The sequence below is a fragment of the Mobula birostris genome, unplaced genomic scaffold (assembly GCF_030028105.1).
Source record: "Mobula birostris isolate sMobBir1 unplaced genomic scaffold, sMobBir1.hap1 scaffold_614, whole genome shotgun sequence".
Lineage (NCBI taxonomy): Eukaryota > Metazoa > Chordata > Chondrichthyes > Myliobatiformes > Myliobatidae > Mobula > Mobula birostris.
The window spans coordinates 15,299-42,649 of record NW_027278334.1 but is presented as its reverse complement, the minus strand read 5'-3'; the positions used below and the strand labels follow the sequence as shown (position 1 = coordinate 42,649).

Below are 27,351 nucleotides of genomic sequence, written 5' to 3'. Positions count from 1 at the left end.
GGGCAGCGAGAGGTCTGTGTCTGTTGGGGGTGGGGGGGGGGGGTGCGGTAGGAGCACTGATTGTGGGGCGGCTAGTGATGTGAGCAGGAAGCAGCGGAGTGGCCAGTGAATGGTGAGGAGGACGGGTGAGAGAGGAGAGGTGAAAGTGGGAGGGGAGAGTGTAGGGTGTGAGTGAAGGGGCGAAGGCAGAGGAGTGTAAGAAAGGAGGAGCAGCGTGGGAGCAAGCTGAGAGTGGCTGCATGCCGCTTAAGTGCGGAGAGGAGCGGTGCACTGGTGCCTACGGCCATACTAGCCTGAAAACGCCCGATCTCGTCTGATCTCGGAAGCTAAGCAGGCTCAGGCCTGGTTAGTACTTGGATGGGAGACCGCCTGGGAATACCAGGTGCCGTAGGCTTTTGCTCCTCTGCCCAACTGCCCCAGCAGGAGGTGCTGTCTTTTTCATTTTTTCTCTCTCCCTCTCACTCATACACTCTGCGCTCTCCGTTTGCCAGTCAGCCTGCAAACGCAAGCACTCTGCTGTCAAGGCACAAGAATCTGCTTTTGCTGGGCTGCCGGCTGCGCTTGGCAGCATGCTTCATCACCTGGCCCTGACAGCCGCGCTTCGGCAGCGAGCTGCTGCCGGCGCTCACTCTCAGCCAGTCAGGCAGCCAGACGCAAGGGCACCCAAGCTTGCTTGCGCTGTGTCCTGCGCTTGCGTACAGCGCCCATTCTCAGCTTCGGCTCTGCCTTTGCCACCTGAGCAGGCATCACCAAAGACGGCAGCTGCTTCCCGCGGCTAAGCCGGATGGCCCTGTGCGGCACAAGCTGCTCTCAAGAGCTTGTCATGGCTGAGTCGGACCAGCCGGTTCATCTGCAGGCCGCCGGACTGGCAATAGGTAGCCGCGCCCCACCCAGGCGAGGACGGTTAGCTCAGTTGGTCAGAGCGTGGTGCTAATAACGCCAAGGTCGTGGGTTCGATCCCCATACTGTCCACGCATTCCCTTTAGCCGGCCCGGGGTCTGTGCATGACTCTGTAGAAGCTGCTTCCGTCGGCCACTATCCTTTGGTCCAGCCACTTTTGGCGCAGTTGCACTTCTCTGGCAGGGGTGGCTGTGCTGGCCGGCAGGCAGTTGCGCTGACAGTGTGAGCAGGCCCTTCGGCCCATCTAGTCCGTGCGCAGCTGTTATTCTCTCCGCCCTGCAGGAGCATGAGACATGGGACTGAATGAATGAGGCACTTTTGCACCCACCTTGAGACGGTTAATTATCCCACCCTCTCTATTTGAAGCCGTTGCTGATCAAGAACCCATCAACGTTCGCCTGAAACGTACCCACCGACATTGTATCGCTAGGCGTCCGTGGCAAACAATTTCACATATCCACCAGCCTCCCTTAACGAACTTCTCCTCAACTTTGTTCCAAAGAGACGTCTGACTGAGGCTGTGGCCTCAGCTGCTGCACATGACTGCCGTAGGAAACATCCTCAGCACATCCATCCTATCTCGGCCTTTCAATATTTGATAGATTTCAATCAGATCGAATCTCGTGCAGACGCAGAGCCGCGAAACTGCCAATGCCTGTCTTGTGCCGCCAAGGCGATGTGAAATCCAGTTTAGGACCTGGCGCTGAATGCCTCATCAAGCGACGGAACCTCCTTGAATAGGTGGGACTTTTGCAAAGGCCTGGCTCGACTGCCGGTCGGCAGCGTCCAGCGCCTCTCGCTCATGACCATTCCTGTTCGCCTCCTCGATTAAATTTGTCAGATCGGTTTCTCACCGCAGCATCTAGTGCCGGCGGTCTGACAAGTTTCTGAGTTCCCTTCCGAAGTAAGGGGAGAAAAGGAGCTGTGATCCCATCGGCCGGCGGGCTTGCCGAAGCTGAGGTGGTCTTAAATAGCTAGGCTGGAGCGGGTGCGATCTCTTCACTGGTAGGCAGAAGGTAGAGTAAACGCGAAGAAAGGGGAAGCAGAGATGCGGCGGCCGTCAGGACCAGCGCAGTGGCGACCTGGGCAGCGAGAGGTCTGTGTCTGTTGGGGGTGGGGGGGGGGGTGCGGTAGGAGCACTGATTGTGGGGTGGCTAGTGATGTGAGCAGGAAGCAGCGGAGTGGCCAGTGAATGGTGAGGAGGACGGGTGAGAGAGGAGAGGTGAAAGTGGGAGGGGAGAGTGTAGGGTGTGAGTGAAGGGGCGAAGGCAGAGGAGTGTAAGAAAGGAGGAGCAGCGTGGGAGCAAGCTGAGAGTGGCTGCATGCCGCTTAAGTGCGGAGAGGAGCGGTGCACTGGTGCCTACGGCCATACTAGCCTGAAAACGCCCGATCTCGTCTGATCTCGGAAGCTAAGCAGGCTCAGGCCTGGTTAGTACTTGGATGGGAGACCGCCTGGGAATACCAGGTGCCGTAGGCTTTTGCTCCTCTGCCCAACTGCCCCAGCAGGAGGTGCTGTCTTTTTCATTTTTTCTCTCTCCCTCTCACTCATACACTCTGCGCTCTCCGTTTGCCAGTCAGCCTGCAAACGCAAGCACTCTGCTGTCAAGGCACAAGAATCTGCTTTTGCTGGGCTGCCGGCTGCGCTTGGCAGCATGCTTCATCACCTGGCCCTGACAGCCGCGCTTCGGCAGCGAGCTGCTGCCGGCGCTCACTCTCAGCCAGTCAGGCAGCCAGACGCAAGGGCACCCAAGCTTGCTTGCGCTGTGTCCTGCGCTTGCGTACAGCGCCCATTCTCAGCTTCGGCTCTGCCTTTGCCACCTGAGCAGGCATCACCAAAGACGGCAGCTGCTTCCCGCGGCTAAGCCGGATGGCCCTGTGCGGCACAAGCTGCTCTCAAGAGCTTGTCATGGCTGAGTCGGACCAGCCGGTTCATCTGCAGGCCGCCGGACTGGCAATAGGTAGCCGCGCCCCACCCAGGCGAGGACGGTTAGCTCAGTTGGTCAGAGCGTGGTGCTAATAACGCCAAGGTCGTGGGTTCGATCCCCATACTGTCCACGCATTCCCTTTAGCCGGCCCGGGGTCTGTGCATGACTCTGTAGAAGCTGCTTCCGTCGGCCACTATCCTTTGGTCCAGCCACTTTTGGCGCAGTTGCACTTCTCTGGCAGGGGTGGCTGTGCTGGCCGGCAGGCAGTTGCGCTGACAGTGTGAGCAGGCCCTTCGGCCCATCTAGTCCGTGCGCAGCTGTTATTCTCTCCGCCCTGCAGGAGCATGAGACATGGGACTGAATGAATGAGGCACTTTTGCACCCACCTTGAGACGGTTAATTATCCCACCCTCTCTATTTGAAGCCGTTGCTGATCAAGAACCCATCAACGTTCGCCTGAAACGTACCCACCGACATTGTATCGCTAGGCGTCCGTGGCAAACAATTTCACATATCCACCAGCCTCCCTTAACGAACTTCTCCTCAACTTTGTTCCAAAGAGACGTCTGACTGAGGCTGTGGCCTCAGCTGCTGCACATGACTGCCGTAGGAAACATCCTCAGCACATCCATCCTATCTCGGCCTTTCAATATTTGATAGATTTCAATCAGATCGAATCTCGTGCAGACGCAGAGCCGCGAAACTGCCAATGCCTGTCTTGTGCCGCCAAGGCGATGTGAAATCCAGTTTAGGACCTGGCGCTGAATGCCTCATCAAGCGACGGAACCTCCTTGAATAGGTGGGACTTTTGCAAAGGCCTGGCTCGACTGCCGGTCGGCAGCGTCCAGCGCCTCTCGCTCATGACCATTCCTGTTCGCCTCCTCGATTAAATTTGTCAGATCGGTTTCTCACCGCAGCATCTAGTGCCGGCGGTCTGACAAGTTTCTGAGTTCCCTTCCGAAGTAAGGGGAGAAAAGGAGCTGTGATCCCATCGGCCGGCGGGCTTGCCGAAGCTGAGGTGGTCTTAAATAGCTAGGCTGGAGCGGGTGCGATCTCTTCACTGGTAGGCAGAAGGTAGAGTAAACGCGAAGAAAGGGGAAGCAGAGATGCGGCGGCCGTCAGGACCAGCGCAGTGGCGACCTGGGCAGCGAGAGGTCTGTGTCTGTTGGGGGTGGGGGGGGGGGTGCGGTAGGAGCACTGATTGTGGGGTGGCTAGTGATGTGAGCAGGAAGCAGCGGAGTGGCCAGTGAATGGTGAGGAGGACGGGTGAGAGAGGAGAGGTGAAAGTGGGAGGGGAGAGTGTAGGGTGTGAGTGAAGGGGCGAAGGCAGAGGAGTGTAAGAAAGGAGGAGCAGCGTGGGAGCAAGCTGAGAGTGGCTGCATGCCGCTTAAGTGCGGAGAGGAGCGGTGCACTGGTGCCTACGGCCATACTAGCCTGAAAACGCCCGATCTCGTCTGATCTCGGAAGCTAAGCAGGCTCAGGCCTGGTTAGTACTTGGATGGGAGACCGCCTGGGAATACCAGGTGCCGTAGGCTTTTGCTCCTCTGCCCAACTGCCCCAGCAGGAGGTGCTGTCTTTTTCATTTTTTCTCTCTCCCTCTCACTCATACACTCTGCGCTCTCCGTTTGCCAGTCAGCCTGCAAACGCAAGCACTCTGCTGTCAAGGCACAAGAATCTGCTTTTGCTGGGCTGCCGGCTGCGCTTGGCAGCATGCTTCATCACCTGGCCCTGACAGCCGCGCTTCGGCAGCGAGCTGCTGCCGGCGCTCACTCTCAGCCAGTCAGGCAGCCAGACGCAAGGGCACCCAAGCTTGCTTGCGCTGTGTCCTGCGCTTGCGTACAGCGCCCATTCTCAGCTTCGGCTCTGCCTTTGCCACCTGAGCAGGCATCACCAAAGACGGCAGCTGCTTCCCGCGGCTAAGCCGGATGGCCCTGTGCGGCACAAGCTGCTCTCAAGAGCTTGTCATGGCTGAGTCGGACCAGCCGGTTCATCTGCAGGCCGCCGGACTGGCAATAGGTAGCCGCGCCCCACCCAGGCGAGGACGGTTAGCTCAGTTGGTCAGAGCGTGGTGCTAATAACGCCAAGGTCGTGGGTTCGATCCCCATACTGTCCACGCATTCCCTTTAGCCGGCCCGGGGTCTGTGCATGACTCTGTAGAAGCTGCTTCCGTCGGCCACTATCCTTTGGTCCAGCCACTTTTGGCGCAGTTGCACTTCTCTGGCAGGGGTGGCTGTGCTGGCCGGCAGGCAGTTGCGCTGACAGTGTGAGCAGGCCCTTCGGCCCATCTAGTCCGTGCGCAGCTGTTATTCTCTCCGCCCTGCAGGAGCATGAGACATGGGACTGAATGAATGAGGCACTTTTGCACCCACCTTCAGACGGTTAATTATCCCACCCTCTCTATTTGAAGCCGTTGCTGATCAAGAACCCATCAACGTTCGCCTGAAACGTACCCACCGACATTGTATCGCTAGGCGTCCGTGGCAAACAATTTCACATATCCACCAGCCTCCCTTAACGAACTTCTCCTCAACTTTGTTCCAAAGAGACGTCTGACTGAGGCTGTGGCCTCAGCTGCTGCACATGACTGCCGTAGGAAACATCCTCAGCACATCCATCCTATCTCGGCCTTTCAATATTTGATAGATTTCAATCAGATCGAATCTCGTGCAGACGCAGAGCCGCGAAACTGCCAATGCCTGTCTTGTGCCGCCAAGGCGATGTGAAATCCAGTTTAGGACCTGGCGCTGAATGCCTCATCAAGCGACGGAACCTCCTTGAATAGGTGGGACTTTTGCAAAGGCCTGGCTCGACTGCCGGTCGGCAGCGTCCAGCGCCTCTCGCTCATGACCATTCCTGTTCGCCTCCTCGATTAAATTTGTCAGATCGGTTTCTCACCGCAGCATCTAGTGCCGGCGGTCTGACAAGTTTCTGAGTTCCCTTCCGAAGTAAGGGGAGAAAAGGAGCTGTGATCCCATCGGCCGGCGGGCTTGCCGAAGCTGAGGTGGTCTTAAATAGCTAGGCTGGAGCGGGTGCGATCTCTTCACTGGTAGGCAGAAGGTAGAGTAAACGCGAAGAAAGGGGAAGCAGAGATGCGGCGGCCGTCAGGACCAGCGCAGTGGCGACCTGGGCAGCGAGAGGTCTGTGTCTGTTGGGGGTGGGGGGGGGTGCGGTAGGAGCACTGATTGTGTGGTGGCTAGTGATGTGAGCAGGAAGCAGCGGAGTGGCCAGTGAATGGTGAGGAGGACGGGTGAGAGAGGAGAGGTGAAAGTGGGAGGGGAGAGTGTAGGGTGTGAGTGAAGGGGCGAAGGCAGAGGAGTGTAAGAAAGGAGGAGCAGCGTGGGAGCAAGCTGAGAGTGGCTGCATGCCGCTTAAGTGCGGAGAGGAGCGGTGCACTGGTGCCTACGGCCATACTAGCCTGAAAACGCCCGATCTCGTCTGATCTCGGAAGCTAAGCAGGCTCAGGCCTGGTTAGTACTTGGATGGGAGACCGCCTGGGAATACCAGGTGCCGTAGGCTTTTGCTCCTCTGCCCAACTGCCCCAGCAGGAGGTGCTGTCTTTTTCATTTTTTCTCTCTCCCTCTCACTCATACACTCTGCGCTCTCCGTTTGCCAGTCAGCCTGCAAACGCAAGCACTCTGCTGTCAAGGCACAAGAATCTGCTTTTGCTGGGCTGCCGGCTGCGCTTGGCAGCATGCTTCATCACCTGGCCCTGACAGCCGCGCTTCGGCAGCGAGCTGCTGCCGGCGCTCACTCTCAGCCAGTCAGGCAGCCAGACGCAAGGGCACCCAAGCTTGCTTGCGCTGTGTCCTGCGCTTGCGTACAGCGCCCATTCTCAGCTTCGGCTCTGCCTTTGCCACCTGAGCAGGCATCACCAAAGACGGCAGCTGCTTCCCGCGGCTAAGCCGGATGGCCCTGTGCGGCACAAGCTGCTCTCAAGAGCTTGTCATGGCTGAGTCGGACCAGCCGGTTCATCTGCAGGCCGCCGGACTGGCAATAGGTAGCCGCGCCCCACCCAGGCGAGGACGGTTAGCTCAGTTGGTCAGAGCGTGGTGCTAATAACGCCAAGGTCGTGGGTTCGATCCCCATACTGTCCACGCATTCCCTTTAGCCGGCCCGGGGTCTGTGCATGACTCTGTAGAAGCTGCTTCCGTCGGCCACTATCCTTTGGTCCAGCCACTTTTGGCGCAGTTGCACTTCTCTGGCAGGGGTGGCTGTGCTGGCCGGCAGGCAGTTGCGCTGACAGTGTGAGCAGGCCCTTCGGCCCATCTAGTCCGTGCGCAGCTGTTATTCTCTCCGCCCTGCAGGAGCATGAGACATGGGACTGAATGAATGAGGCACTTTTGCACCCACCTTGAGACGGTTAATTATCCCACCCTCTCTATTTGAAGCCGTTGCTGATCAAGAACCCATCAACGTTCGCCTGAAACGTACCCACCGACATTGTATCGCTAGGCGTCCGTGGCAAACAATTTCACATATCCACCAGCCTCCCTTAACGAACTTCTCCTCAACTTTGTTCCAAAGAGACGTCTGACTGAGGCTGTGGCCTCAGCTGCTGCACATGACTGCCGTAGGAAACATCCTCAGCACATCCATCCTATCTCGGCCTTTCAATATTTGATAGATTTCAATCAGATCGAATCTCGTGCAGACGCAGAGCCGCGAAACTGCCAATGCCTGTCTTGTGCCGCCAAGGCGATGTGAAATCCAGTTTAGGACCTGGCGCTGAATGCCTCATCAAGCGACGGAACCTCCTTGAATAGGTGGGACTTTTGCAAAGGCCTGGCTCGACTGCCGGTCGGCAGCGTCCAGCGCCTCTCGCTCATGACCATTCCTGTTCGCCTCCTCGATTAAATTTGTCAGATCGGTTTCTCACCGCAGCATCTAGTGCCGGCGGTCTGACAAGTTTCTGAGTTCCCTTCCGAAGTAAGGGGAGAAAAGGAGCTGTGATCCCATCGGCCGGCGGGCTTGCCGAAGCTGAGGTGGTCTTAAATAGCTAGGCTGGAGCGGGTGCGATCTCTTCACTGGTAGGCAGAAGGTAGAGTAAACGCGAAGAAAGGGGAAGCAGAGATGCGGCGGCCGTCAGGACCAGCGCAGTGGCGACCTGGGCAGCGAGAGGTCTGTGTCTGTTGGGGGTGGGGGGGGGGGTGCGGTAGGAGCACTGATTGTGGGGTGGCTAGTGATGTGAGCAGGAAGCAGCGGAGTGGCCAGTGAATGGTGAGGAGGACGGGTGAGAGAGGAGAGGTGAAAGTGGGAGGGGAGAGTGTAGGGTGTGAGTGAAGGGGCGAAGGCAGAGGAGTGTAAGAAAGGAGGAGCAGCGTGGGAGCAAGCTGAGAGTGGCTGCATGCCGCTTAAGTGCGGAGAGGAGCGGTGCACTGGTGCCTACGGCCATACTAGCCTGAAAACGCCCGATCTCGTCTGATCTCGGAAGCTAAGCAGGCTCAGGCCTGGTTAGTACTTGGATGGGAGACCGCCTGGGAATACCAGGTGCCGTAGGCTTTTGCTCCTCTGCCCAACTGCCCCAGCAGGAGGTGCTGTCTTTTTCATTTTTTCTCTCTCCCTCTCACTCATACACTCTGCGCTCTCCGTTTGCCAGTCAGCCTGCAAACGCAAGCACTCTGCTGTCAAGGCACAAGAATCTGCTTTTGCTGGGCTGCCGGCTGCGCTTGGCAGCATGCTTCATCACCTGGCCCTGACAGCCGCGCTTCGGCAGCGAGCTGCTGCCGGCGCTCACTCTCAGCCAGTCAGGCAGCCAGACGCAAGGGCACCCAAGCTTGCTTGCGCTGTGTCCTGCGCTTGCGTACAGCGCCCATTCTCAGCTTCGGCTCTGCCTTTGCCACCTGAGCAGGCATCACCAAAGACGGCAGCTGCTTCCCGCGGCTAAGCCGGATGGCCCTGTGCGGCACAAGCTGCTCTCAAGAGCTTGTCATGGCTGAGTCGGACCAGCCGGTTCATCTGCAGGCCGCCGGACTGGCAATAGGTAGCCGCGCCCCACCCAGGCGAGGACGGTTAGCTCAGTTGGTCAGAGCGTGGTGCTAATAACGCCAAGGTCGTGGGTTCGATCCCCATACTGTCCACGCATTCCCTTTAGCCGGCCCGGGGTCTGTGCATGACTCTGTAGAAGCTGCTTCCGTCGGCCACTATCCTTTGGTCCAGCCACTTTTGGCGCAGTTGCACTTCTCTGGCAGGGGTGGCTGTGCTGGCCGGCAGGCAGTTGCGCTGACAGTGTGAGCAGGCCCTTCGGCCCATCTAGTCCGTGCGCAGCTGTTATTCTCTCCGCCCTGCAGGAGCATGAGACATGGGACTGAATGAATGAGGCACTTTTGCACCCACCTTGAGACGGTTAATTATCCCACCCTCTCTATTTGAAGCCGTTGCTGATCAAGAACCCATCAACGTTCGCCTGAAACGTACCCACCGACATTGTATCGCTAGGCGTCCGTGGCAAACAATTTCACATATCCACCAGCCTCCCTTAACGAACTTCTCCTCAACTTTGTTCCAAAGAGACGTCTGACTGAGGCTGTGGCCTCAGCTGCTGCACATGACTGCCGTAGGAAACATCCTCAGCACATCCATCCTATCTCGGCCTTTCAATATTTGATAGATTTCAATCAGATCGAATCTCGTGCAGACGCAGAGCCGCGAAACTGCCAATGCCTGTCTTGTGCCGCCAAGGCGATGTGAAATCCAGTTTAGGACCTGGCGCTGAATGCCTCATCAAGCGACGGAACCTCCTTGAATAGGTGGGACTTTTGCAAAGGCCTGGCTCGACTGCCGGTCGGCAGCGTCCAGCGCCTCTCGCTCATGACCATTCCTGTTCGCCTCCTCGATTAAATTTGTCAGATCGGTTTCTCACCGCAGCATCTAGTGCCGGCGGTCTGACAAGTTTCTGAGTTCCCTTCCGAAGTAAGGGGAGAAAAGGAGCTGTGATCCCATCGGCCGGCGGGCTTGCCGAAGCTGAGGTGGTCTTAAATAGCTAGGCTGGAGCGGGTGCGATCTCTTCACTGGTAGGCAGAAGGTAGAGTAAACGCGAAGAAAGGGGAAGCAGAGATGCGGCGGCCGTCAGGACCAGCGCAGTGGCGACCTGGGCAGCGAGAGGTCTGTGTCTGTTGGGGGTGGGGGGGGGTGCGGTAGGAGCACTGATTGTGGGGTGGCTAGTGATGTGAGCAGGAAGCAGCGGAGTGGCCAGTGAATGGTGAGGAGGACGGGTGAGAGAGGAGAGGTGAAAGTGGGAGGGGAGAGTGTAGGGTGTGAGTGAAGGGGCGAAGGCAGAGGAGTGTAAGAAAGGAGGAGCAGCGTGGGAGCAAGCTGAGAGTGGCTGCATGCCGCTTAAGTGCGGAGAGGAGCGGTGCACTGGTGCCTACGGCCATACTAGCCTGAAAACGCCCGATCTCGTCTGATCTCGGAAGCTAAGCAGGCTCAGGCCTGGTTAGTACTTGGATGGGAGACCGCCTGGGAATACCAGGTGCCGTAGGCTTTTGCTCCTCTGCCCAACTGCCCCAGCAGGAGGTGCTGTCTTTTTCATTTTTTCTCTCTCCCTCTCACTCATACACTCTGCGCTCTCCGTTTGCCAGTCAGCCTGCAAACGCAAGCACTCTGCTGTCAAGGCACAAGAATCTGCTTTTGCTGGGCTGCCGGCTGCGCTTGGCAGCATGCTTCATCACCTGGCCCTGACAGCCGCGCTTCGGCAGCGAGCTGCTGCCGGCGCTCACTCTCAGCCAGTCAGGCAGCCAGACGCAAGGGCACCCAAGCTTGCTTGCGCTGTGTCCTGCGCTTGCGTACAGCGCCCATTCTCAGCTTCGGCTCTGCCTTTGCCACCTGAGCAGGCATCACCAAAGACGGCAGCTGCTTCCCGCGGCTAAGCCGGATGGCCCTGTGCGGCACAAGCTGCTCTCAAGAGCTTGTCATGGCTGAGTCGGACCAGCCGGTTCATGTGCAGGCCGCCGGACTGGCAATAGGTAGCCGCGCCCCACCCAGGCGAGGACGGTTAGCTCAGTTGGTCAGAGCGTGGTGCTAATAACGCCAAGGTCGTGGGTTCGATCCCCATACTGTCCACGCATTCCCTTTAGCCGGCCCGGGGTCTGTGCATGACTCTGTAGAAGCTGCTTCCGTCGGCCACTATCCTTTGGTCCAGCCACTTTTGGCGCAGTTGCACTTCTCTGGCAGGGGTGGCTGTGCTGGCCGGCAGGCAGTTGCGCTGACAGTGTGAGCAGGCCCTTCGGCCCATCTAGTCCGTGCGCAGCTGTTATTCTCTCCGCCCTGCAGGAGCATGAGACATGGGACTGAATGAATGAGGCACTTTTGCACCCACCTTGAGACGGTTAATTATCCCACCCTCTCTATTTGAAGCCGTTGCTGATCAAGAACCCATCAACGTTCGCCTGAAACGTACCCACCGACATTGTATCGCTAGGCGTCCGTGGCAAACAATTTCACATATCCACCAGCCTCCCTTAACGAACTTCTCCTCAACTTTGTTCCAAAGAGACGTCTGACTGAGGCTGTGGCCTCAGCTGCTGCACATGACTGCCGTAGGAAACATCCTCAGCACATCCATCCTATCTCGGCCTTTCAATATTTGATAGATTTCAATCAGATCGAATCTCGTGCAGACGCAGAGCCGCGAAACTGCCAATGCCTGTCTTGTGCCGCCAAGGCGATGTGAAATCCAATTTAGGACCTGGCGCTGAATGCCTCATAAAGCGAAGGAACCTCCTTGAATAGGTGGGACTTTTGCAAAGGCCTGGCTTGACTGCCGGTCGGCAGCGTCCAGCGCCTCTCGCTCATGACCATTCCTGTTCGCCTCCTCGATTAAATTTGTCAGATCGATTTCTCACCGCAGCATCTCGTGCCGGCGGTCTGACAAGTTTCTGAGATCCCTTCCGAAGTAAGGGGAGAAAAGGAGCTGTGATCCCATCGGCCGGCGGGCTTGCCTAAGCTGAGGTGGTCTTAAATAGCTAGGCTGGAGCGGGTGCGATCTCTTCACTGGTAGGCAGAAGGTAGAGTAAACGCGAAGAAAGGGGAAGCAGAGATGCGGCAGCCGTCAGGACCAGCGCAGTGGCGGCCTGGGCAGCGAGAGGTCTGTGTCTGTTGGGGGTGGGGGGGGGCTGCGGTAGGAGCACTGATTGTGTGGTGGCTAGTGATGTGAGCAGCAAGCAGCGGAGTGGCCAGTGGATGGTGAGGAGGACGGGTGAGAGAGGAGAGGTGAAAATGGGAGGGGAGAGTGTAGGATGTGAGTGAAGGGGCGAAGGCAGAGGAGTGTAAGAAAGGAGGAGCAGCGTGGGAGCAAGCTGAGAGTGGCTGCATGCCGCTTAAGTGCGGAGAGGAGCGGTGCACTGGTGCCTACGGCCATACTAGCCTGAAAACGCCCGATCTCGTCTGATCTCGGAAGCTAAGCAGGCTCAGGCCTGGTTAGTACTTGGATGGGAGACCGCCTGGGAATACCAGGTGCCGTAGGCTTTTGATCCTTTGCCCAATTGCCCCACCAGGAGGTACTGTCTTTTTCTTTTTTCTCTCTCTCCATCTCACTCATACACGCTGCGCTCTCCGTTTGCCACTCAGCCTGCAAACGCAAGCACTCTGCTGTCAAGGCAAAAGAATCTGCTTTTGCTGGGCTGCCGGCTGCGCTGAGCAGCATGCTTCATCAACTGGCCCTGACAGCCGCGCTTCGGCAGTGTGCTTCTGCCGGCTCTCACTCTCAGACAGGCAGGCAGGCAAGCAGATGCAAGGGCACAAGCTTGCTTGCGCTGTGTCCTGCGCTTGCGTACAGCACCCATTCTCAGCTTCGGCTCTGCCTTTGCCACCTGAGCCGCCATCACCAAAGGCGGCAGCTGCTTCCCGCGACCAAGGTGGTGGATTCGATCGCCATACTGGGTCTGAGCATGACTCTGTAGAAGTTGCGTCCTTTGGTCTCGCTACTTTTGGCGCAGTTGCACCTCTCTGGCAGGCTAATGTAGGACAGGGGTGGCGGTGCTGGCCGGCAGCCAGTTGTGCTGACAGATTGCTCCAGCAGAGGAGCAGGCCCTTCGGCCCATCTCTTCCGTGCGCAGCTGTTATTCTCTGCGCTCTGCAGGAGCATGAGACATCGGAGTGAATGAATGACGCTCATTTACACCCACCATTCGACGAATCGCTATCCAAATGAGATCGAAGGTCGTACAGATGTAGAGGCAGGAAAGTACCGTTGCCTGTCTTGTGCCGCCAAGGCAATGTGCAATCCAATTCAGGACCTAGCGCTGAATGCCTCATCAAGCGATAGAACCTCCTTGATAATGTGGGACCTTTGCAAAGGCCTGGCTCGACTGCCGGTCGACAGCGTCCAGCGCCTCTCGCTCATGACCATTGCTGTTCGCGTCCTCGATAAAATTTGTCAGATCGGTTTCTCAGCGCAGCATCTAGTGCCGGCGGTCTGACAAGTTTCTGAGATCCCTTCCGAAGTAAGGGGAGAAAAGGAGCTGTGATCCCATCGGCCGGCGGGCTTGCCTAAGCTGAGGTGGTCTTAAATAGCTAGGCTGGAGCGGGTGCGATCTCTTCACTGGTAGGCAGAAGGTAGAGTAAAAGCGAAGAAAGAGGAAACAGAGCTGCGGCGCCCGTCAGGGCCAGCGCAGTGGGGCCCTGGGCAGCGAGTGGTCTCTGTCTGTGGGGGGGGGGGGGGGTGCGGTAGGAGCACTGATTGTGAGGTGGCTAGTGATGTGAGCAGCAAGCAGCGGAGTGGCCAGTGGATGGTGAGGAGGACGGGTGAGAGAGGAGAGGTGAAAATGGGAGGGGAGAGTGTAGGATGTGAGTGAAGGGGCGAAGGCAGAGGAGTGTAAGAAAGGAGGAGCAGCGTGGGAGCAAGCTGAGAGTGGCTGCATGCCGCTTAAGTGCGGAGAGGAGCGGTGCACTGGTGCCTACGGCCATACTAACCTGAAAACGCCCGATCTCGTCTGATCTCGGAAGCTAAGCAGGCTCAGGCCTGGTTAGTACTTGGATGGGAGACCGCCTGGGAATACCAGGTGCCGTAGGCTTTTGCTCCTCTGCCCAACTGCCCCAGCAGGAGGTGCTGTCTTTTTCATTTTTTCTCTCTCCCTCTCACTCATACACTCTGCGCTCTCCGTTTGCCACTCAGCCTGCAAACGCAAGCACTCTGCTGTCAAGGCACAAGAATCTGCTTTTGCTCGGCTGCCGGCTGCGCTTAGCAGCATGCTTCATCTCCTGGCCCTGACAGCCGCGCTTCGGCAGCGAGCTGCTGCCGGCGCTCACTCTCAGCCAGTCAGGCAGCCAGACGCAAGGGCACCCAAGCTTGCTTGCGCTGTGTCCTGCGCTTGCGTACAGCGCCCATTCTCAGCTTCGGCTCTGCCTTTGCCACCTGAGCAGGCATCACCAAAGGCGGCAGCTGCTTCCCGCGGCTAAACCGGCTGGCCCTGTGCGGCACAAGCTGCTCTCAAGAGCTTGTCATGGCTGAGTCGGACCAGCCGGTTCATGTGCAGGCCGCCGGACTGGCAATAGGTAGCCGCGCCCCACCCAGGCGAGGACGGTTAGCTCAGTTGGTCAGAGCGTGGTGCTAATAACGCCAAGGTCGTGGGTTCGATCCCCATACTGTCCACGCATTCCCTTCAGCCGGCCTGGGGTCTGTGCATAACTCTGTAGAAGCTGCTTCCGTCGTCCACTATCCTTTGGTCCAGCCACTTTTGGCGCAGTTGCACTTCTCTGGCAGGGGTGGCTGTGCTCGCCGGCAGGCAGTTGCGCTGACAGTGTGAGCAGGCCCCTCGGCCCATCTAGTCCGTGCGCAGCTGTTATTCTCTCCGCCCTGCAGGAGCATGAGACATGGGACTGAATGAATGAGGCACTTTTGCACCCACCTTGAGACGGTTAATTATCCCACCCTCTCTATTTGAAGCCGTTGCTGATCAAGAACCCATCAACGTTCGCCTGAAACGTACCCACCGACATTGTATCGCTAGGCGTCCGTGGCAAACAATTTCACATATCCACCAGCCTCCCTTAACGAACTACTCCTCAACTTTGTTCCAAAGAGACGTCTGACTGAGGCTGTGGCCTCAGCTGCTGCACATGACTGCCGTAGGAAACATCCTCAGCACATCCCTCCTATCTCGGCCTTTCAATATTTGATAGATTTCAATCAGATCGAATCTCGTACAGACGCAGAGCCGCGAAACTGCCAATGCCTGTCTTGTGCCGCCAAGGCGATGTGAAATCCAATTTAGGACCTGGCGCTGAATGCCTCATAAAGCGAAGGAACCTCCTTGAATAGGTGGGACTTTTGCAAAGGCCTGGCTTGACTGCCGGTCGGCAGCGTCCAGCGCCTCTCGCTCATGACCATTCCTGTTCGCCTCCTCGATTAAATTTGTCAGATCGATTTCTCACCGCAGCATCTCGTGCCGGCGGTCTGACAAGTTTCTGAGATCCCTTCCGAAGTAAGGGGAGAAAAGGAGCTGTGATCCCATCGGCCGGCGGGCTTGCCTAAGCTGAGGTGGTCTTAAATAGCTAGGCTGGAGCGGGTGCGATCTCTTCACTGGTAGGCAGAAGGTAGAGTAAACGCGAAGAAAGGGGAAGCAGAGATGCGGCAGCCGTCAGGACCAGCGCAGTGGCGGCCTGGGCAGCGAGAGGTCTGTGTCTGTTGGGGGTGGGGGGGGGCTGCGGTAGGAGCACTGATTGTGTGGTGGCTAGTGATGTGAGCAGCAAGCAGCGGAGTGGCCAGTGGATGGTGAGGAGGACGGGTGAGAGAGGAGAGGTGAAAATGGGAGGGGAGAGTGTAGGATGTGAGTGAAGGGGCGAAGGCAGAGGAGTGTAAGAAAGGAGGAGCAGCGTGGGAGCAAGCTGAGAGTGGCTGCATGCCGCTTAAGTGCGGAGAGGAGCGGTGCACTGGTGCCTACGGCCATACTAGCCTGAAAACGCCCGATCTCGTCTGATCTCGGAAGCTAAGCAGGCTCAGGCCTGGTTAGTACTTGGATGGGAGACCGCCTGGGAATACCAGGTGCCGTAGGCTTTTGATCCTTTGCCCAATTGCCCCACCAGGAGGTACTGTCTTTTTCTTTTTTCTCTCTCTCCATCTCACTCATACACGCTGCGCTCTCCGTTTGCCACTCAGCCTGCAAACGCAAGCACTCTGCTGTCAAGGCAAAAGAATCTGCTTTTGCTGGGCTGCCGGCTGCGCTGAGCAGCATGCTTCATCAACTGGCCCTGACAGCCGCGCTTCGGCAGTGTGCTTCTGCCGGCTCTCACTCTCAGACAGGCAGGCAGGCAAGCAGATGCAAGGGCACAAGCTTGCTTGCGCTGTGTCCTGCGCTTGCGTACAGCACCCATTCTCAGCTTCGGCTCTGCCTTTGCCACCTGAGCCGCCATCACCAAAGGCGGCAGCTGCTTCCCGCGACCAAGGTGGTGGATTCGATCGCCATACTGGGTCTGAGCATGACTCTGTAGAAGTTGCGTCCTTTGGTCTCGCTACTTTTGGCGCAGTTGCACCTCTCTGGCAGGCTAATGTAGGACAGGGGTGGCGGTGCTGGCCGGCAGCCAGTTGTGCTGACAGATTGCTCCAGCAGAGGAGCAGGCCCTTCGGCCCATCTCTTCCGTGCGCAGCTGTTATTCTCTGCGCTCTGCAGGAGCATGAGACATCGGAGTGAATGAATGACGCTCATTTACACCCACCATTCGACGAATCGCTATCCAAATGAGATCGAAGCTCGTACAGATGTAGAGGCAGGAAAGTACCGTTGCCTGTCTTGTGCCGCCAAGGCAATGTGCAATCCAATTCAGGACCTAGCGCTGAATGCCTCATCAAGCGATAGAACCTCCTTGATAATGTGGGACCTTTGCAAAGGCCTGGCTCGACTGCCGGTCGACAGCGTCCAGCGCCTCTCGCTCATGACCATTGCTGTTCGCGTCCTCGATAAAATTTGTCAGATCGGTTTCTCAGCGCAGCATCTAGTGCCGGCGGTCTGACAAGTTTCTGAGATCCCTTCCGAAGTAAGGGGAGAAAAGGAGCTGTGATCCCATCGGCCGGCGGGCTTGCCTAAGCTGAGGTGGTCTTAAATAGCTAGGCTGGAGCGGGTGCGATCTCTTCACTGGTAGGCAGAAGGTAGAGTAAAAGCGAAGAAAGAGGAAACAGAGCTGCGGCGCCCGTCAGGGCCAGCGCAGTGGGGCCCTGGGCAGCGAGTGGTCTCTGTCTGTGGGGGGGGGGGGGGTGCGGTAGGAGCACTGATTGTGAGGTGGCTAGTGATGTGAGCAGCAAGCAGCGGAGTGGCCAGTGGATGGTGAGGAGGACGGGTGAGAGAGGAGAGGTGAAAATGGGAGGGGAGAGTGTAGGATGTGAGTGAAGGGGCGAAGGCAGAGGAGTGTAAGAAAGGAGGAGCAGCGTGGGAGCAAGCTGAGAGTGGCTGCATGCCGCTTAAGTGCGGAGAGGAGCGGTGCACTGGTGCCTACGGCCATACTAGCCTGAAAACGCCCGATCTCGTCTGATCTCGGAAGCTAAGCAGGCTCAGGCCTGGTTAGTACTTGGATGGGAGACCGCCTGGGAATACCAGGTGCCGTAGGCTTTTGCTCCTCTGCCCAACTGCCCCAGCAGGAGGTGCTGTCTTTTTCATTTTTTCTCTCTCCCTCTCACTCATACACTCTGCGCTCTCCGTTTGCCACTCAGCCTGCAAACGCAAGCACTCTGCTGTCAAGGCACAAGAATCTGCTTTTGCTCGGCTGCCGGCTGCGCTTAGCAGCATGCTTCATCACCTGGCCCTGACAGCCGCGCTTCGGCAGCGAGCTGCTGCCGGCGCTCACTCTCAGCCAGTCAGGCAGCCAGACGCAAGGGCACCCAAGCTTGCTTGCGCTGTGTCCAACGCTTGCGTACAGCGCCCATTCTCAGCTTCGGCTCTGCCTTTGCCACCTGAGCAGGCATCACCAAAGGCGGCAGCTGCTTCCCGCGGCTAAGCCGGCTGGCCCTGTGCGGCACAAGCTGCTCTCAAGAGCTTGTCATGGCTGAGTCGGACCAGCCGGTTCATCTGCAGGCCGCCGGACTGGCAATAGGTAGCCGCGCCCCACCCAGGCGAGGACGGTTAGCTCAGTTGGTCAGAGCGTGGTGCTAATAACGCCAAGGTCGTGGGTTCGATCCCCATACTGTCCACGCATTCCCTTCAGCCGGCCTGGGGTCTGTGCATAACTCTGTAGAAGCTGCTTCCGTCGTCCACTATCCTTTGGTCCAGCCACTTTTGGCGCAGTTGCACTTCTCTGGCAGGGGTGGCTGTGCTCGCCGGCAGGCAGTTGCGCTGACAGTGTGAGCAGGCCCCTCGGCCCATCTAGTCCGTGCGCAGCTGTTATTCTCTCCGCCCTGCAGGAGCATGAGACATGGGACTGAATGAATGAGGCACTTTTGCACCCACCTTGAGACGGTTAATTATCCCACCCTCTCTATTTGAAGCCGTTGCTGATCAAGAACCCATCAACGTTCGCCTGAAACGTACCCACCGACATTGTATCGCTAGGCGTCCGTGGCAAACAATTTCACATATCCACCAGCCTCCCTTAACGAACTACTCCTCAACTTTGTTCCAAAGAGACGTCTGACTGAGGCTGTGGCCTCAGCTGCTGCACATGACTGCCGTAGGAAACATCCTCAGCACATCCCTCCTATCTCGGCCTTTCAATATTTGATAGATTTCAATCAGATCGAATCTCGTACAGACGCAGAGCCGCGAAACTGCCAATGCCTGTCTTGTGCCGCCAAGGCGATGTGAAATCCAATTTAGGACCTGGCGCTGAATGCCTCATAAAGCGAAGGAACCTCCTTGAATAGGTGGGACTTTTGCAAAGGCCTGGCTTGACTGCCGGTCGGCAGCGTCCAGCGCCTCTCGCTCATGACCATTCCTGTTCGCCTCCTCGATTAAATTTGTCAGATCGATTTCTCACCGCAGCATCTCGTGCCGGCGGTCTGACAAGTTTCTGAGATCCCTTCCGAAGTAAGGGGAGAAAAGGAGCTGTGATCCCATCGGCCGGCGGGCTTGCCTAAGCTGAGGTGGTCTTAAATAGCTAGGCTGGAGCGGGTGCGATCTCTTCACTGGTAGGCAGAAGGTAGAGTAAAAGCGAAGAAAGAGGAAACAGAGCTGCGGCGGCCGTCAGGGCCAGCGCAGTGGGGGCCTGGGCAGCGAGTGGTCTCTGTCTGTGGGGTGGGGGGTGCGGAAGGAGCACTGATTGTGGGGTGGCTAGTGATGTGAGCAGCAAGCAGCGGAGTGGCCAGTGAATGGTGAGGAGGACGGGTGAGAGAGGAGAGGTGAAAATGGGAGGGGAGAGTGTAGGGTGTGAGTGAAGGGGCGAAGGCAGAGGAGTGTAAGAAAGGAGGAGCAGCGTGGGAGCAAGCTGAGAGTGGCTGCATGCCGCTTAAGTGCGGAGAGGAGCGGTGCACTGGTGCCTACGGCCATACTTGCCTGAAAACGCCCGATCTCGTCTGATCTCGGAAGCTAAGCAGGCTCAGGCCTGGTTAGTACTTGGATGGGAGACCGCCTGGGAATACCAGGTGCCGTAGGCTTTTGCTCCTCTGCCCAACTGCCCCAGCAGGAGGTGCTGTCTTTTTCATTTTTTCTCTCTCCCTCTCACTCATACACTCTGCGCTCTCCGTTTGCCACTCAGCCTGCAAACGCAAGCACTCTGCTGTCAAGGCACAAGAATCTGCTTTTGCTCGGCTGCCGGCTGCGCTTAGCAGCATGCTTCATCACCTGGCCCTGACAGCCGCGCTTCGGCAGCGAGCTGCTGCCGGCGCTCACTCTCAGCCAGTCAGGCAGCCAGACGCAAGGGCACCCAAGCTTGCTTGCGCTGTGTCCAACGCTTGCGTACAGCGCCCATTCTCAGCTTCGGCTCTGCCTTTGCCACCTGAGCAGGCATCACCAAAGGCGGCAGCTGCTTCCCGCGGCTAAGCCGGCTGGCCCTGTGCGGCACAAGCTGCTCTCAAGAGCTTGTCATGGCTGAGTCGGACCAGCCGGTTCATGTGCAGGCCGCCGGACTGGCAATAGGTAGCCGCGCCCCACCCAGGCGAGGACGGTTAGCTCAGTTGGTCAGAGCGTGGTGCTAATAACGCCAAGGTCGTGGGTTCGATCCCCATACTGTCCACGCATTCCCTTCAGCCGGCCTGGGGTCTGTGCATAACTCTGTAGAAGCTGCTTCCGTCGTCCACTATCCTTTGGTCCAGCCACTTTTGGCGCAGTTGCACTTCTCTGGCAGGGGTGGCTGTGCTCGCCGGCAGGCAGTTGCGCTGACAGTGTGAGCAGGCCCCTCGGCCCATCTAGTCCGTGCGCAGCTGTTATTCTCTCCGCCCTGCAGGAGCATGAGACATGGGACTGAATGAATGAGGCACTTTTGCACCCACCTTGAGACGGTTAATTATCCCACCCTCTCTATTTGAAGCCGTTGCTGATCAAGAACCCATCAACGTTCGCCTGAAACGTACCCACCGACATTGTATCGCTAGGCGTCCGTGGCAAACAATTTCACATATCCACCAGCCTCCCTTAACGAACTACTCCTCAACTTTGTTCCAAAGAGACGTCTGACTGAGGCTGTGGCCTCAGCTGCTGCACATGACTGCCGTAGGAAACATCCTCAGCACATCCCTCCTATCTCGGCCTTTCAATATTTGATAGATTTCAATCAGATCGAATCTCGTACAGACGCAGAGCCGCGAAACTGCCAATGCCTGTCTTGTGCCGCCAAGGCGATGTGAAATCCAATTTAGGACCTGGCGCTGAATGCCTCATAAAGCGAAGGAACCTCCTTGAATAGGTGGGACTTTTGCAAAGGCCTGGCTTGACTGCCGGTCGGCAGCGTCCAGCGCCTCTCGCTCATGACCATTCCTGTTCGCCTCCTCGATTAAATTTGTCAGATCGATTTCTCACCGCAGCATCTCGTGCCGGCGGTCTGACAAGTTTCTGAGATCCCTTCCGAAGTAAGGGGAGAAAAGGAGCTGTGATCCCATCGGCCGGCGGGCTTGCCTAAGCTGAGGTGGTCTTAAATAGCTAGGCTGGAGCGGGTGCGATCTCTTCACTGGTAGGCAGAAGGTAGAGTAAACGCGAAGAAAGGGGAAGCAGAGATGCGGCAGCCGTCAGGACCAGCGCAGTGGCGGCCTGGGCAGCGAGAGGTCTGTGTCTGTTGGGGGTGGGGGGGGGGCTGCGGTAGGAGCACTGATTGTGTGGTGGCTAGTGATGTGAGCAGCAAGCAGCGGAGTGGCCAGTGGATGGTGAGGAGGACGGGTGAGAGAGGAGAGGTGAAAATGGGAGGGGAGAGTGTAGGATGTGAGTGAAGGGGCGAAGGCAGAGGAGTGTAAGAAAGGAGGAGCAGCGTGGGAGCAAGCTGAGAGTGGCTGCATGCCGCTTAAGTGCGGAGAGGAGCGGTGCACTGGTGCCTACGGCCATACTAGCCTGAAAACGCCCGATCTCGTCTGATCTCGGAAGCTAAGCAGGCTCAGGCCTGGTTAGTACTTGGATGGGAGACCGCCTGGGAATACCAGGTGCCGTAGGCTTTTGATCCTTTGCCCAATTGCCCCACCAGGAGGTACTGTCTTTTTCTTTTTTCTCTCTCTCCATCTCACTCATACACGCTGCGCTCTCCGTTTGCCACTCAGCCTGCAAACGCAAGCACTCTGCTGTCAAGGCAAAAGAATCTGCTTTTGCTGGGCTGCCGGCTGCGCTGAGCAGCATGCTTCATCAACTGGCCCTGACAGCCGCGCTTCGGCAGTGTGCTTCTGCCGGCTCTCACTCTCAGACAGGCAGGCAGGCAAGCAGATGCAAGGGCACAAGCTTGCTTGCGCTGTGTCCTGCGCTTGCGTACAGCACCCATTCTCAGCTTCGGCTCTGCCTTTGCCACCTGAGCCGCCATCACCAAAGGCGGCAGCTGCTTCCCGCGACCAAGGTGGTGGATTCGATCGCCATACTGGGTCTGAGCATGACTCTGTAGAAGTTGCGTCCTTTGGTCTCGCTACTTTTGGCGCAGTTGCACCTCTCTGGCAGGCTAATGTAGGACAGGGGTGGCGGTGCTGGCCGGCAGCCAGTTGTGCTGACAGATTGCTCCAGCAGAGGAGCAGGCCCTTCGGCCCATCTCTTCCGTGCGCAGCTGTTATTCTCTGCGCTCTGCAGGAGCATGAGACATCGGAGTGAATGAATGACGCTCATTTACACCCACCATTCGACGAATCGCTATCCAAATGAGATCGAAGTTCGTACAGATGTAGAGGCAGGAAAGTACCGTTGCCTGTCTTGTGCCGCCAAGGCAATGTGCAATCCAATTCAGGACCTAGCGCTGAATGCCTCATCAAGCGATAGAACCTCCTTGATAATGTGGGACCTTTGCAAAGGCCTGGCTCGACTGCCGGTCGACAGCGTCCAGCGCCTCTCGCTCATGACCATTGCTGTTCGCGTCCTCGATAAAATTTGTCAGATCGGTTTCTCAGCGCAGCATCTAGTGCCGGCGGTCTGACAAGTTTCTGAGATCCCTTCCGAAGTAAGGGGAGAAAAGGAGCTGTGATCCCATCGGCCGGCGGGCTTGCCTAAGCTGAGGTGGTCTTAAATAGCTAGGCTGGAGCGGGTGCGATCTCTTCACTGGTAGGCAGAAGGTAGAGTAAAAGCGAAGAAAGAGGAAACAGAGCTGCGGCGGCCGTCAGGGCCAGCGCAGTGGGGCCCTGGGCAGCGAGTGGTCTCTGTCTGTGGGGGGGGGGGGTGCGGTAGGAGCACTGATTGTGAGGTGGCTAGTGATGTGAGCAGCAAGCAGCGGAGTGGCCAGTGGATGGTGAGGAGGACGGGTGAGAGAGGAGAGGTGAAAATGGGAGGGGAGAGTGTAGGATGTGAGTGAAGGGGCGAAGGCAGAGGAGTGTAAGAAAGGAGGAGCAGCGTGGGAGCAAGCTGAGAGTGGCTGCATGCCGCTTAAGTGCGGAGAGGAGCGGTGCACTGGTGCCTACGGCCATACTAACCTGAAAACGCCCGATCTCGTCTGATCTCGGAAGCTAAGCAGGCTCAGGCCTGGTTAGTACTTGGATGGGAGACCGCGTGGGAATACCAGGTGCCGTAGGCTTTTGCTCCTCTGCCCAACTGCCCCAGCAGGAGGTGCTGTCTTTTTCATTTTTTCTCTCTCCCTCTCACTCATACACTCTGCGCTCTCCGTTTGCCACTCAGCCTGCAAACGCAAGCACTCTGCTGTCAAGGCACAAGAATCTGCTTTTGCTCGGCTGCCGGCTGCGCTTAGCAGCATGCTTCATCACCTGGCCCTGACAGCCGCGCTTCGGCAGCGAGCTGCTGCCGGCGCTCACTCTCAGCCAGTCAGGCAGCCAGACGCAAGGGCACCCAAGCTTGCTTGCGCTGTGTCCTGCGCTTGCGTACAGCGCCCATTCTCAGCTTCGGCTCTGCCTTTGCCACCTGAGCAGGCATCACCAAAGGCGGCAGCTGCTTCCCGCGGCTAAGCCGGCTGGCCCTGTGCGGCACAAGCTGCTCTCAAGAGCTTGTCATGGCTGAGTCGGACCAGCCGGTTCATGTGCAGGCCGCCGGACTGGCAATAGGTAGCCGCGCCCCACCCAGGCGAGGACGGTTAGCTCAGTTGGTCAGAGCGTGGTGCTAATAACGCCAAGGTCGTGGGTTCGATCCCCATACTGTCCACGCATTCCCTTCAGCCGGCCTGGGGTCTGTGCATAACTCTGTAGAAGCTGCTTCCGTCGTCCACTATCCTTTGGTCCAGCCACTTTTGGCGCAGTTGCACTTCTCTGGCAGGGGTGGCTGTGCTCGCCGGCAGGCAGTTGCGCTGACAGTGTGAGCAGGCCCCTCGGCCCATCTAGTCCGTGCGCAGCTGTTATCCTCTCCGCCCTGCAGGAGCATGAGACATGGGACTGAATGAATGAGGCACTTTTGCACCCACCTTGAGACGGTTAATTATCCCACCCTCTCTATTTGAAGCCGTTGCTGATCAAGAACCCATCAACGTTCGCCTGAAACGTACCCACCGACATTGTATCGCTAGGCGTCCGTGGCAAACAATTTCACATATCCACCAGCCTCCCTTAACGAACTACTCCTCAACTTTGTTCCAAAGAGACGTCTGACTGAGGCTGTGGCCTCAGCTGCTGCACATGACTGCCGTAGGAAACATCCTCAGCACATCCCTCCTATCTCGGCCTTTCAATATTTGATAGATTTCAATCAGATCGAATCTCGTACAGACGCAGAGCCGCGAAACTGCCAATGCCTGTCTTGTGCCGCCAAGGCGATGTGAAATCCAATTTAGGACCTGGCGCTGAATGCCTCATAAAGCGAAGGAACCTCCTTGAATAGGTGGGACTTTTGCAAAGGCCTGGCTTGACTGCCGGTCGGCAGCGTCCAGCTCCTCTCGCTCATGACCATTCCTGTTCGCCTCCTCGATTAAATTTGTCAGATCGATTTCTCACCGCAGCATCTCGTGCCGGCGGTCTGACAAGTTTCTGAGATCCCTTCCGAAGTAAGGGGAGAAAAGGAGCTGTGATCCCATCGGCCGGCGGGCTTGCCTAAGCTGAGGTGGTCTTAAATAGCTAGGCTGGAGCGGGTGCGATCTCTTCACTGGTAGGCAGAAGGTAGAGTAAACGCGAAGAAAGGGGAAGCAGAGATGCGGCAGCCGTCAGGACCAGCGCAGTGGCGGCCTGGGCAGCGAGAGGTCTGTGTCTGTGGGGTGGGGCGGGGGGGCTGGGAGTGGGGTAGGAGCACTGATTGTGTGGTGGCTAGTGATGTGAGCAGCAAGCAGCGGAGTGGCCAGTGAATGGTGAGGAGGACGGGTGAGAGAGGAGAGGTGAAAATGGAGGGGAGAGTGTAGGATGTGAGTGAAGGGGCGAAGGCAGAGGAGTGTAAGAAAGGAGGAGCAGCGTGGGAGCAAGCTGAGAGTGGCTGCATGCCGCTTAAGTGCGGAGAGGAGCGGGGCACTGGTGCCTACGGCCATACTAGCCTGAAAACGCCCGATCTCGTCTGATCTCGGAAGCTAAGCAGGCTCAGGCCTGGTTAGTACTTGGATGGGAGACCGCCTGGGAATACCAGGTGCCGTAGGCTTTTGATCCTTTGCCCAATTGCCCCACCAGGAGGTACTGTCTTTTTCTTTTTTCTCTCTCTCCATCTCACTCATACACGCTGCGCTCTCCGTTTGCCACTCAGCCTGCAAACGCAAGCACTCTGCTGTCAAGGCAAAAGAATCTGCTTTTGCTGGGCTGCCGGCTGCGCTGAGCAGCATGCTTCATCACCTGGCCCTGACAGCCGCGCTTCGGCAGTGTGCTTCTGCCGGCTCTCACTCTCAGACAGGCAGGCAGGCAAGCAGATGCAAGGGCACAAGCTTGCTTGCGCTGTGTCCTGCGCTTGCGTACAGCGCCCATTCTCAGCTTCGGCTCTGCCTTTGCCACCTGAGCCGCCATCACCAACGGCGGCAGCTGCTTCCCGCGACCAAGGTGGTGGATTCGATCGCCATACTGGGTCTGAGTATGACTCTGTAGAAGTTGCGTCCTTTGGTCTCGCTACTTTTGGCGCAGTTGCACCACTCTGGCAGGCTAATGTAGGACAGGGGTGGCGGTGCTGGCCGGCAGCCAGTTGTGCTGACAGATTGCTCCAGCAGAGGAGCAGGCCCTTCGGCCCATCTCTTCCGTGCGCAGCTGTTATTCTCTGCGCTCTGCAGGAGCATGAGACATCGGAGTGAATGAATGACGCTCATTTACACCCACCATTCGACGAATCGCTATCCAAATGAGATCGAAGCTCGTACAGATGTAGAGGCAGGAAAGTACCGTTGCCTGTCTTGTGCCGCCAAGGCGATGTGAAATCCAATTTAGGACCTGGCGCTGAATGCCTCATAAAGCGAAGGAACCTCCTTGAATAGGTGGGACCTTTGCAAAGGCCTGGCTCGACTGCCGGTCGACAGCGTCCAGCGCCTCTCGCTCATGACCATTGCTGTTCGCGTCCTCGATAAAATTTGTCAGATCGGTTTCTCAGCGCAGCATCTAGTGCCGGCGGTCTGACAAGTTTCTGAGATCCCTTCCGAAGTAAGGGGAGAAAAGGAGCTGTGATCCCATCGGCCGGCGGGCTTGCCGAAGCTGAGGTGGTCTTAAATAGCTAGGCTGGAGCGGGTGCGATCTCTTCACTGGTAGGCAGAAGGTAGAGTAAACAAGAAGAAAGGGGAAGCAGAGATGCGGCGGCCGTCAGGACCAGCGCAGTGGCGACCTGGGCAGCGAGAGGTCTGTGTCTGTTGGGGGTGGGGGGGGGTGCGGTAGGAGCACTGATTGTGTGGTGGCTAGTGATGTGAGCAGGAAGCAGCGGAGTGGCCAGTGAATGGTGAGGAGGACGGGTGAGAGAGGAGAGGTGAAAGTGGGAGGGGAGAGTGTAGGGTGTGAGTGAAGGGGCGAAGGCAGAGGAGTGTAAGAAAGGAGGAGCAGCGTGGGAGCAAGCTGAGAGTGGCTGCATGCCGCTTAAGTGCGGAGAGGAGCGGTGCACTGGTGCCTACGGCCATACTAGCCTGAAAACGCCCGATCTCGTCTGATCTCGGAAGCTAAGCAGGCTCAGGCCTGGTTAGTACTTGAATGGGAGACCGCCTGGGAATACCAGGTGCCGTAGGCTTTTGCTCCTCTGCCCAACTGCCCCAGCAGGAGGTGCTGTCTTTTTCATTTTTTCTCTCTCCCTCTCACTCATACACTCTGCGCTCTCCGTTTGCCAGTCAGCCTGCAAACGCAAGCACTCTACTGTCAAGGCACAAGGATCTGCTTTTGCTGGGCTGCCGGCTGCGCTTGGCAGCATGCTTCATCACCTGGCCCTGACAGCCGCGCTTCGGCAGCGAGCTGCTGCCGGCGCTCACTCTCAGCCAGTCAGGCAGCCAGACGCAAGGGCACCCAAGCTTGCTTGCGCTGTGTCCTGCGCTTGCGTACAGCGCCCATTCTCAGCTTCGGCTCTGCCTTTGCCACCTGAGCAGGCATCACCAAAGACGGCAGCTGCTTCCCGCGGCTAAGCCGGATGGCCCTGTGCGGCACAAGCTGCTCTCAAGAGCTTGTCATGGCTGAGTCGGACCAGCCGGTTCATCTGCAGGCCGCCGGACTGGCAATAGGTAGCCGCGCCCCACCCAGGCGAGGACGGTTAGCTCAGTTGGTCAGAGCGTGGTGCTAATAACGCCAAGGTCGTGGGTTCGATCCCCATACTGTCCACGCATTCCCTTTAGCCGGCCCGGGGTCTGTGCATGACTCTGTAGAAGCTGCTTCCGTCGTCCACTATCCTTTGGTCCAGCCACTTTTGGCGCAGTTGCACTTCTCTGGCAGGGGTGGCTGTGCTCGCCGGCAGGCAGTTGCGCTGACAGTGTGAGCAGGCCCCTCGGCCCATCTGGTCCGTGCGCAGCTGTTATTCTCTCCGCCCTGCAGGAGCATGAGACATGGGACTGAATGAATGAGGCACTTTTGCACCCACCTTCAGACGGTTAATTATCCCACCCTCTCTATTTGAAGCCGTTGCTGATCAAGAACCCATCAACGTTCGCCTGAAACGTACCCACCGACATTGTATCGCTAGGCGTCCGTGGCAAA

General features: G+C 57.7%; 26 non-coding genes across 26 annotated transcripts; all 26 read left to right on the top strand.

The window, feature by feature from the left end:
• Positions 1 to 275: 275 nt before the first annotated feature.
• On the top strand, positions 276 to 394 carry LOC140193500 (5S ribosomal RNA). The gene has a single exon (XR_011884869.1). It is a non-coding gene; the product is annotated as a 5S ribosomal RNA (ribosomal RNA).
• Positions 395 to 898: 504 nt separating this feature from the next.
• On the top strand, positions 899 to 972 carry trnai-aau (transfer RNA isoleucine (anticodon AAU)). Its single transcript has one exon. It is a non-coding gene; the product is annotated as a tRNA-Ile (tRNA).
• Positions 973 to 2,258: 1,286 nt separating this feature from the next.
• On the top strand, positions 2,259 to 2,377 carry LOC140193499 (5S ribosomal RNA). Its single transcript, XR_011884868.1, has one exon. It is a non-coding gene; the product is annotated as a 5S ribosomal RNA (ribosomal RNA).
• A 504-nt stretch (positions 2,378 to 2,881) lies between these two features.
• trnai-aau (transfer RNA isoleucine (anticodon AAU)) lies at positions 2,882 to 2,955 on the top strand. Its single transcript has one exon. It is a non-coding gene; the product is annotated as a tRNA-Ile (tRNA).
• A 1,286-nt stretch (positions 2,956 to 4,241) lies between these two features.
• Positions 4,242 to 4,360, top strand: LOC140193497 (5S ribosomal RNA). The gene has a single exon (XR_011884866.1). It is a non-coding gene; the product is annotated as a 5S ribosomal RNA (ribosomal RNA).
• A 504-nt stretch (positions 4,361 to 4,864) lies between these two features.
• Positions 4,865 to 4,938, top strand: trnai-aau (transfer RNA isoleucine (anticodon AAU)). Its single transcript has one exon. It is a non-coding gene; the product is annotated as a tRNA-Ile (tRNA).
• Positions 4,939 to 6,222: 1,284 nt separating this feature from the next.
• LOC140193494 (5S ribosomal RNA) lies at positions 6,223 to 6,341 on the top strand. The gene has a single exon (XR_011884863.1). It is a non-coding gene; the product is annotated as a 5S ribosomal RNA (ribosomal RNA).
• A 504-nt stretch (positions 6,342 to 6,845) lies between these two features.
• trnai-aau (transfer RNA isoleucine (anticodon AAU)) lies at positions 6,846 to 6,919 on the top strand. Its single transcript has one exon. It is a non-coding gene; the product is annotated as a tRNA-Ile (tRNA).
• Positions 6,920 to 8,205: 1,286 nt separating this feature from the next.
• LOC140193483 (5S ribosomal RNA) lies at positions 8,206 to 8,324 on the top strand. Its single transcript, XR_011884852.1, has one exon. It is a non-coding gene; the product is annotated as a 5S ribosomal RNA (ribosomal RNA).
• A 504-nt stretch (positions 8,325 to 8,828) lies between these two features.
• Positions 8,829 to 8,902, top strand: trnai-aau (transfer RNA isoleucine (anticodon AAU)). The gene has a single exon. It is a non-coding gene; the product is annotated as a tRNA-Ile (tRNA).
• A 1,284-nt stretch (positions 8,903 to 10,186) lies between these two features.
• LOC140193469 (5S ribosomal RNA) lies at positions 10,187 to 10,305 on the top strand. The gene has a single exon (XR_011884841.1). It is a non-coding gene; the product is annotated as a 5S ribosomal RNA (ribosomal RNA).
• A 504-nt stretch (positions 10,306 to 10,809) lies between these two features.
• trnai-aau (transfer RNA isoleucine (anticodon AAU)) lies at positions 10,810 to 10,883 on the top strand. The gene has a single exon. It is a non-coding gene; the product is annotated as a tRNA-Ile (tRNA).
• A 1,285-nt stretch (positions 10,884 to 12,168) lies between these two features.
• LOC140193458 (5S ribosomal RNA) lies at positions 12,169 to 12,287 on the top strand. The gene has a single exon (XR_011884830.1). It is a non-coding gene; the product is annotated as a 5S ribosomal RNA (ribosomal RNA).
• A 1,428-nt stretch (positions 12,288 to 13,715) lies between these two features.
• LOC140193487 (5S ribosomal RNA) lies at positions 13,716 to 13,834 on the top strand. The gene has a single exon (XR_011884856.1). It is a non-coding gene; the product is annotated as a 5S ribosomal RNA (ribosomal RNA).
• A 504-nt stretch (positions 13,835 to 14,338) lies between these two features.
• On the top strand, positions 14,339 to 14,412 carry trnai-aau (transfer RNA isoleucine (anticodon AAU)). The gene has a single exon. It is a non-coding gene; the product is annotated as a tRNA-Ile (tRNA).
• Positions 14,413 to 15,697: 1,285 nt separating this feature from the next.
• LOC140193447 (5S ribosomal RNA) lies at positions 15,698 to 15,816 on the top strand. The gene has a single exon (XR_011884819.1). It is a non-coding gene; the product is annotated as a 5S ribosomal RNA (ribosomal RNA).
• Positions 15,817 to 17,243: 1,427 nt separating this feature from the next.
• Positions 17,244 to 17,362, top strand: LOC140193436 (5S ribosomal RNA). Its single transcript, XR_011884808.1, has one exon. It is a non-coding gene; the product is annotated as a 5S ribosomal RNA (ribosomal RNA).
• Positions 17,363 to 17,866: 504 nt separating this feature from the next.
• Positions 17,867 to 17,940, top strand: trnai-aau (transfer RNA isoleucine (anticodon AAU)). The gene has a single exon. It is a non-coding gene; the product is annotated as a tRNA-Ile (tRNA).
• A 1,279-nt stretch (positions 17,941 to 19,219) lies between these two features.
• Positions 19,220 to 19,338, top strand: LOC140193470 (5S ribosomal RNA). Its single transcript, XR_011884842.1, has one exon. It is a non-coding gene; the product is annotated as a 5S ribosomal RNA (ribosomal RNA).
• A 504-nt stretch (positions 19,339 to 19,842) lies between these two features.
• On the top strand, positions 19,843 to 19,916 carry trnai-aau (transfer RNA isoleucine (anticodon AAU)). Its single transcript has one exon. It is a non-coding gene; the product is annotated as a tRNA-Ile (tRNA).
• A 1,286-nt stretch (positions 19,917 to 21,202) lies between these two features.
• Positions 21,203 to 21,321, top strand: LOC140193424 (5S ribosomal RNA). Its single transcript, XR_011884797.1, has one exon. It is a non-coding gene; the product is annotated as a 5S ribosomal RNA (ribosomal RNA).
• Positions 21,322 to 22,746: 1,425 nt separating this feature from the next.
• On the top strand, positions 22,747 to 22,865 carry LOC140193495 (5S ribosomal RNA). Its single transcript, XR_011884864.1, has one exon. It is a non-coding gene; the product is annotated as a 5S ribosomal RNA (ribosomal RNA).
• Positions 22,866 to 23,369: 504 nt separating this feature from the next.
• Positions 23,370 to 23,443, top strand: trnai-aau (transfer RNA isoleucine (anticodon AAU)). The gene has a single exon. It is a non-coding gene; the product is annotated as a tRNA-Ile (tRNA).
• A 1,291-nt stretch (positions 23,444 to 24,734) lies between these two features.
• Positions 24,735 to 24,853, top strand: LOC140193413 (5S ribosomal RNA). The gene has a single exon (XR_011884786.1). It is a non-coding gene; the product is annotated as a 5S ribosomal RNA (ribosomal RNA).
• A 1,429-nt stretch (positions 24,854 to 26,282) lies between these two features.
• LOC140193476 (5S ribosomal RNA) lies at positions 26,283 to 26,401 on the top strand. Its single transcript, XR_011884847.1, has one exon. It is a non-coding gene; the product is annotated as a 5S ribosomal RNA (ribosomal RNA).
• A 504-nt stretch (positions 26,402 to 26,905) lies between these two features.
• Positions 26,906 to 26,979, top strand: trnai-aau (transfer RNA isoleucine (anticodon AAU)). The gene has a single exon. It is a non-coding gene; the product is annotated as a tRNA-Ile (tRNA).
• Positions 26,980 to 27,351: the final 372 nt, after the last annotated feature.